Source organism: Triturus cristatus, chromosome 5_1 (genome assembly GCF_964204655.1).
Source record: "Triturus cristatus chromosome 5_1, aTriCri1.1, whole genome shotgun sequence".
Taxonomy (NCBI): Eukaryota; Metazoa; Chordata; class Amphibia; order Caudata; family Salamandridae; genus Triturus; species Triturus cristatus.
Genome location: NC_140587.1, coordinates 215,499,010 through 215,505,009, shown reverse-complemented (window position 1 = coordinate 215,505,009; position 6,000 = coordinate 215,499,010).

Here is a 6,000-nt window from a genome sequence, read left to right as displayed (position 1 = left end):
CGACAACGATGCCGTCATCACAGTCATCAACAATATTGTTGTCCTCGACGGGGCTAATTTCATCAAAAAAGCTGCCTTCGTCGACGTTGTTGTCGCTGATGACAATTATTCTCTTTACAGTGGATTTCACCATTAACGGCACTGAGGAGGGCTTTTTGAACTGTAACAACAACCATTGAGAAGGTTTTTGTAGGCTCGGATTTCAAAATTTTTGAGGAGACATCCTCTTTAGAATGCTTATGCAGACACTCAGTAGACAAAATACGCTCCTCAGATGATCCATAATGAGTCTTTTTGTGTTTTGTTTTAGGTGGAAAGAGACCCGTCCATGGTCTTCTCTTACTTTTTTGAAGCCATAACAACAGACTACTCTCTCTATCTTTAAATTTGTTTAAGGAAAAAGTACAGCAGGTCTTTTACCTCATGAAAAGGGTGGAGGCAGTAAATGGAGTCCTCAGAGTGCAGCCTCTTCTTGCCCACAAGCTCTGAAAATAAATATTTTGCTTGAATCTGACATTTTAGCTAGTCAGGTTCGAATATCAGATGAAATCCCTTTGAAAAATAATGTTGTAAATCTATTTCTTGATTGAAGTAGGAGTTACTTACCTTCGGTAACGATGTATCTGGTAGAGACATTGTCTAGCCGCAGATTCCTTAACTTAGAATATCCCCAGGCGTCAGACTGGATCCGGAATATTTTTTGCAGCAGCATCTCTGCGTGCTGACGCCACACTACCCCGTCCTGACGTCGTCCACGTACGTGATGTCAGCGAGGTCATATAAGTCCCTCCCGGCGCGCTGACATCAGTTTTCTTCGGAGAAACTTTTCCGCGACTCAACGCGGAGCCACCAACAAAAAAACTGAAAGTATGGGAACAGTGTGCGAGGGATGTAAATCCGTGAATAAATAAGGAGGATGGTGCAAGACACCACTGTAAAAGACAGAATTAGACACTGCCTACATACAAGTGAAAAAGCTGTGAGAAAGAACCCCGCAAGCTAAGCGAAGACCCTTCCCAAGTGCAACAAGGGAAGAATATCTCAACAGACAGAAATAGACTGTTATTACCATGCAGAACCACAGAGAGAGATAGACTGTCAGTACCATGTAGAACTGCGACGTCTAGCAAGAACGGTGCACAGAGAGAACAACAGTCCACCGCAGGAAGGTATGAAAAGAAAAGACTGGCACTTCCCCTATAGTAATGGAGGTCTGAAACAGAGGTCAACAGATCCCCAAAGACGACGACTGTAGGGGAGACCAGAACCCTGAGCCAATAGAGAAGGCGGGAGGGAGGGAAGGCAGCAGGAGAAGATAAGAAAATGAAGATGAATCACCTGGTGAAGGTTAATCAAAAGGCATCATTTTACAGGTAAGAAACCCTTGAGAGGGAGTCAGCTGTATTATGGTAACAGGAACCCCTGAGAGGGAGTCAGCTGTATTATGGCAAATCTTAAAAGGACGCAACAATGTGAGCACCCATGAGAGAAAAACCACTGCCAACTGTAAAAGGGGTCCAGCAGAGAACCCCACTTGGCAAGGTCCTCGCAGAACGGGGAGGCTGGGTGGGCGTTAAGGAATCTGCGGCTAGACAACGTCTCTACCAGATACATCGTTACCGAAGGTAAGTAACTCGTACATCTGATATAGACATCTAGCCGCAGATTCCTTAACTTAGAATATATACCACAAAGGGGAGGTGGGTCTGCGACAGAACAACAGAAAGCGGCAAGCATTTGAGCCGACAACAGAGTGACGGACAATGGGGAAAGCTGCGGCGGAACAGCCAGACATCAACCCAAATAACTCAGAAGAGCAAAAGATAACGGGATGCAAGACATCCCAAAAATGCCATAATGGTGCTACACCATACCTGTATAAGCATGAGAGGTAGAAACGGCACCAGCCATATGCCAGAACAAAAGAAAGTGAGAGGAAGAAGGACCACTCAGCGTAATGGCGCACTATCAAAGGTTGAGAAGAAACATGAAGAGATGCAACCAGAGCCTACCAGGCTAGCCCACGGAAGGAAGGCCAGAGAGGCTACAGCCAAGAACCAAAGGTCAAGAGATAGAAATTAGCAATGTTTTTCAAATTACAGGCGGAGACAAGAAACACGCCAGGTGCACACCCAGTCCCAAAAGGGGGGAACAGGGGCGAACAGTAACAATCTTAAGCACGCTGATGCAGGCCACCACAGAAACATGCGCAGAGCAAACTGCTACAGAGACCATAAGGTGGCGTAGCTAAAATAAGCATAAGGTTGCTCGACCAGGCAGCGGTAAGACCAAGGTGAAAACCAACACACAAAATACAGATATGCAGGGTGGAGATCTAGGGCGACTGACATTAGAAGAGCCGTCCCGCATGCCCAGCTGATACAATATAGCACAGCCGAAGGAAGGTGCAGCAGAGGCACCAAAGTACTAAGGCGTAGAAACGGAGGAATAATCACAGAATTTCAGACCACACCCTCCGACTGGAAGGAAAGTAACCCTTGTCCAGAAGAGAGAATCGTTCAGTAACTGAACACGAAGAAGGGAGCAATGTAAAACCGGGGAACCACCCCAGTAAGTGGAACGAAAAAAGGGCCTTATTGGTAATGCCGCATGCATCACTGGAAAGGTCCCGGAAACATGGAGATTTTGGACCAGACCTTGCAGAGAGGTGAAGAGTTAGGAAGAAGAGTACCCATGGAACTTGTATATATACCCAATTACAGATATATATAGCATAACCGGGTAAACTAGCCACAACTATGGAACATGGTTGTAGAGGAACACACCCGGTGCCATAATGGCAGACAGAAGCTGCCTTTAAAGCGTGATGAACACCCCGAAAACCTCAGAAGGAGGAGAATGAAGCAAATAAGCAAGATAACCAATAACGTAAAGAAGATGACGCCAAGGAACAACATTGAGCACCGTACAACGGCAGATAAGAACGCCAGAGGACGCCTAGAGGCCAAAGGAACTCTTAGGTCCAATTGACATAAACAGAGCTATATAATAGCAAACAAGTACCCCACACGGAGTATGCACACCCCAACAACGGGGAACATGATTATTAGGGCAAGCCAGTCAGAGGAACAATCTGTGGAACACTGCCACAGTAGGTTAACCGCCAGTTGCAAATGCATAATGCATCCAAAGGATGGGAAATGAAAGGATAATCACCTCCGACCATGCGAAAGGAAGACCTGAGGCTTACTATCAGCCTAAAACATATAACGCATCAAAAGGATGCTGAATGAAAAGGTACCACCCCAGAACAAACGCCTGAGGAACACAGGCCTAAGGGGGGGCGGGGGGAGGGAAGCCCGCAAGGAGGCGCTGAACAGCCGAGTCGGCGTGTGCATTAAACAATAAAACCCCATCAAAGGGTAAATCAACAAGACTCTCCCGGATATTTTCCGGGAAGACGCTATCCCGTAACGAAGCATGGCGCCGCAAGGCGACTGAACCAGCCATAGCCCGGCCTAAGGAATCAGCAGTATCCAAGGCGGAGTAGATCATAAACTCAGCAAGGTCACGGCCATCTCGGAGAAGATGAAGTAGGTCAACACAAGCGCCTTCAGTACTGGTGGAGAGCAAAGACTCTGCAGAGTCCCACAGGGCACAGGTAGCCCGAGCCAGGACACACACTGTATTTAGTGACCGTAGTGCAGCACTAGTGGAGGCAAAGATGTTCTGACCCCATGACTCAAGCTATCTGGACTCTCGGGAGGGAGAATGCAATAGCCAGGGCAAGGAAGGAAAGGCAGTTTGCAAAACAAACCCCTGCAAGTCGGGATGCACAAATAAGCAGACCGGATCATGTGGAGCAGGACAGTGGCGGTGCAAGACCGAACGAGCCACTAGGTCACCGGAAGCTGGCCGAACCCAGGTATCCAAAAGGGCATCATAAAGTGAAGCTTCAAAGGGCAGAAGCGGCTCCACATTCCCTGACCCACGCTGAAGGACATCAAGTAAAGGGTCCACAGACAAGGGCACCGAAGGGGGTTACATGTTCAAAATCCGAGTGGCCAAAGAGACTACTCTCAGAAAAGCTCCACCAGCCTCGGTAGCCCTCTGAGGAGAAGATAGTATCTCATCAGTAGGTGAGGGCTGTAGGCTAGCCCTCCCAAGACAGTGAGGGTGCGACCAATGCCCAACTGAGGGGAGCCCCATTGACGAATGGGGGTCCTGATGAGGCTCTTGAAGAGGCGAGGAGCCTGCCGGGTGCGGGTGCTCTTGAGGAGGTGGGGATCCTGCCGGATCCACATACTCTAAGGGAGGCACAGGCAAGAAGACATCCGACGCTTCCGGAGAAGAGTCAACAACCCAGTGTCGATGCGGCGCCAAAACTACTTTAGTTGTCGCCGATCGAGCTTTGTTGGGCGCCGTCTCGACTCGACCCAGGGTCGAGTCGCCTCCGTCCGGCGCCGAATCCACGAAAGGCTCCCCTTCCGAAGAAGAAGGCGCCAGAGCTGGGGATGCAAGCCTCCGGCGCCACACCGGCGCCGACTCAGCTTCAAACAGAACCGGCTCCGACTCCGACGAAAGAAGCGGAGGCAGAGCCGGGGAGGCGACAAGCCCTTCTTCCGAAGAAGGAGAAGGCGCCGGGGAAGCAAGCCTCCTGTGCCGCACCAGCCTCAACCACAATAGGCTCCGACTCAAGAGAAAGAAGCAGAGGCAGAGCTGGGGAGTCGAGTCGAAGGCGCCGGAACGGTGCCGACCCTGGCTCCGGGCAGGCGGCTGCCTGCCCAGAAAGCCAAGGCGGGCACAAAGCGAGGCTTTGAGCACCAGCAACCACCTGCGACGCCACAGGGAGCCCCACGGAACTATGTGGCGCGGCAGGGGTACAATGGGTCGTAGAGGGGGACCCAGCCGGGCCACGCCCTGACAATACCACATCTCGGACATCCCTGGAGGGCAAGGGCTCATTTGACGCCGGGAGCATACCCACCGGCGAGTCCGTCGGGGACCCCACAGGTAGCGGAGGCCCCAAGGACACCCCAGGGACGGGAGAGGACCCAAGGGAGGCCTGCAAAGCCGTGGCATAAGCCTCCATTTGGGCCCGAGTCACCCCAGCACCAGAATAGGGCGGATAGAGGGGGGGACGACTGTCGGGAGGCGCATATCCGGAATGGTCCGGGAACCAGTGCTCCTGACAACAGATGAAAGTGAGGTTGAGGACCTCCGCGACATGCGCCGCAACTTACCAAGAAGTGGTGAACAACGGCCCCGGGCCCCAGAGGGCGATTGATGGCGGAACTGCGTTGAAGAGGCCGTGGGACGAGATGACTCCGACCCGGACAGCCGTGCCGAAAAAAGCTTCATCCGGCTTCGACTCGAGGTGTTGGCAGGCATCGCAGTCCGTGGAGTCGTGGTGCTCGCCCAGACACCACATACAGATAAGATGTGGTTCGTCGCGGACATTTGCCGTGAACAGGAAGTACAGGATTTAAAGCCCAAAAGCATTGCACACTGTTCCAGATGCGAAGCGTCGAAAAAAGGGCCTGAAAACGGGCCAGAGGAACCGCTCACTCCAGATCCGCGTTGCACGCAGAAATTAAGCAAACGGACGTCAGCGCGCCGGGAGGGACTTATATGACCTCGCTGACATCACATACGTGGACGTCGTCAGGGCGGGGTCGTGTGGCGCCATCCCCCGGCGCGCAGAGGTGCTGCTGCAAAAAGATTTCTGGATCCAGTCTGACGCCTGGGGGTATTCTAAGTTAAGGAATCTGCAGCTAAATGTCTCTATCAGATAATTCTGGATAAATGTGCAGGGCTCGGGGAGACTCATCACACGACATGCTGTAGAAATCGGAGGTAGTGAAGTATCTGTGGAAAATGTAATAGGGGTGCTGTAGCCTGATTTGCAGGAGTTTGGTTCTTATATAATAATGGAGATAAGTTACTGAAGTGAATGTTTTTTAGCCCTTCTGGACTATGTATGCCCTATACTGCTTTTAAATGTACTGTAGGACTCCCACTATGACGACTGGGAATGAT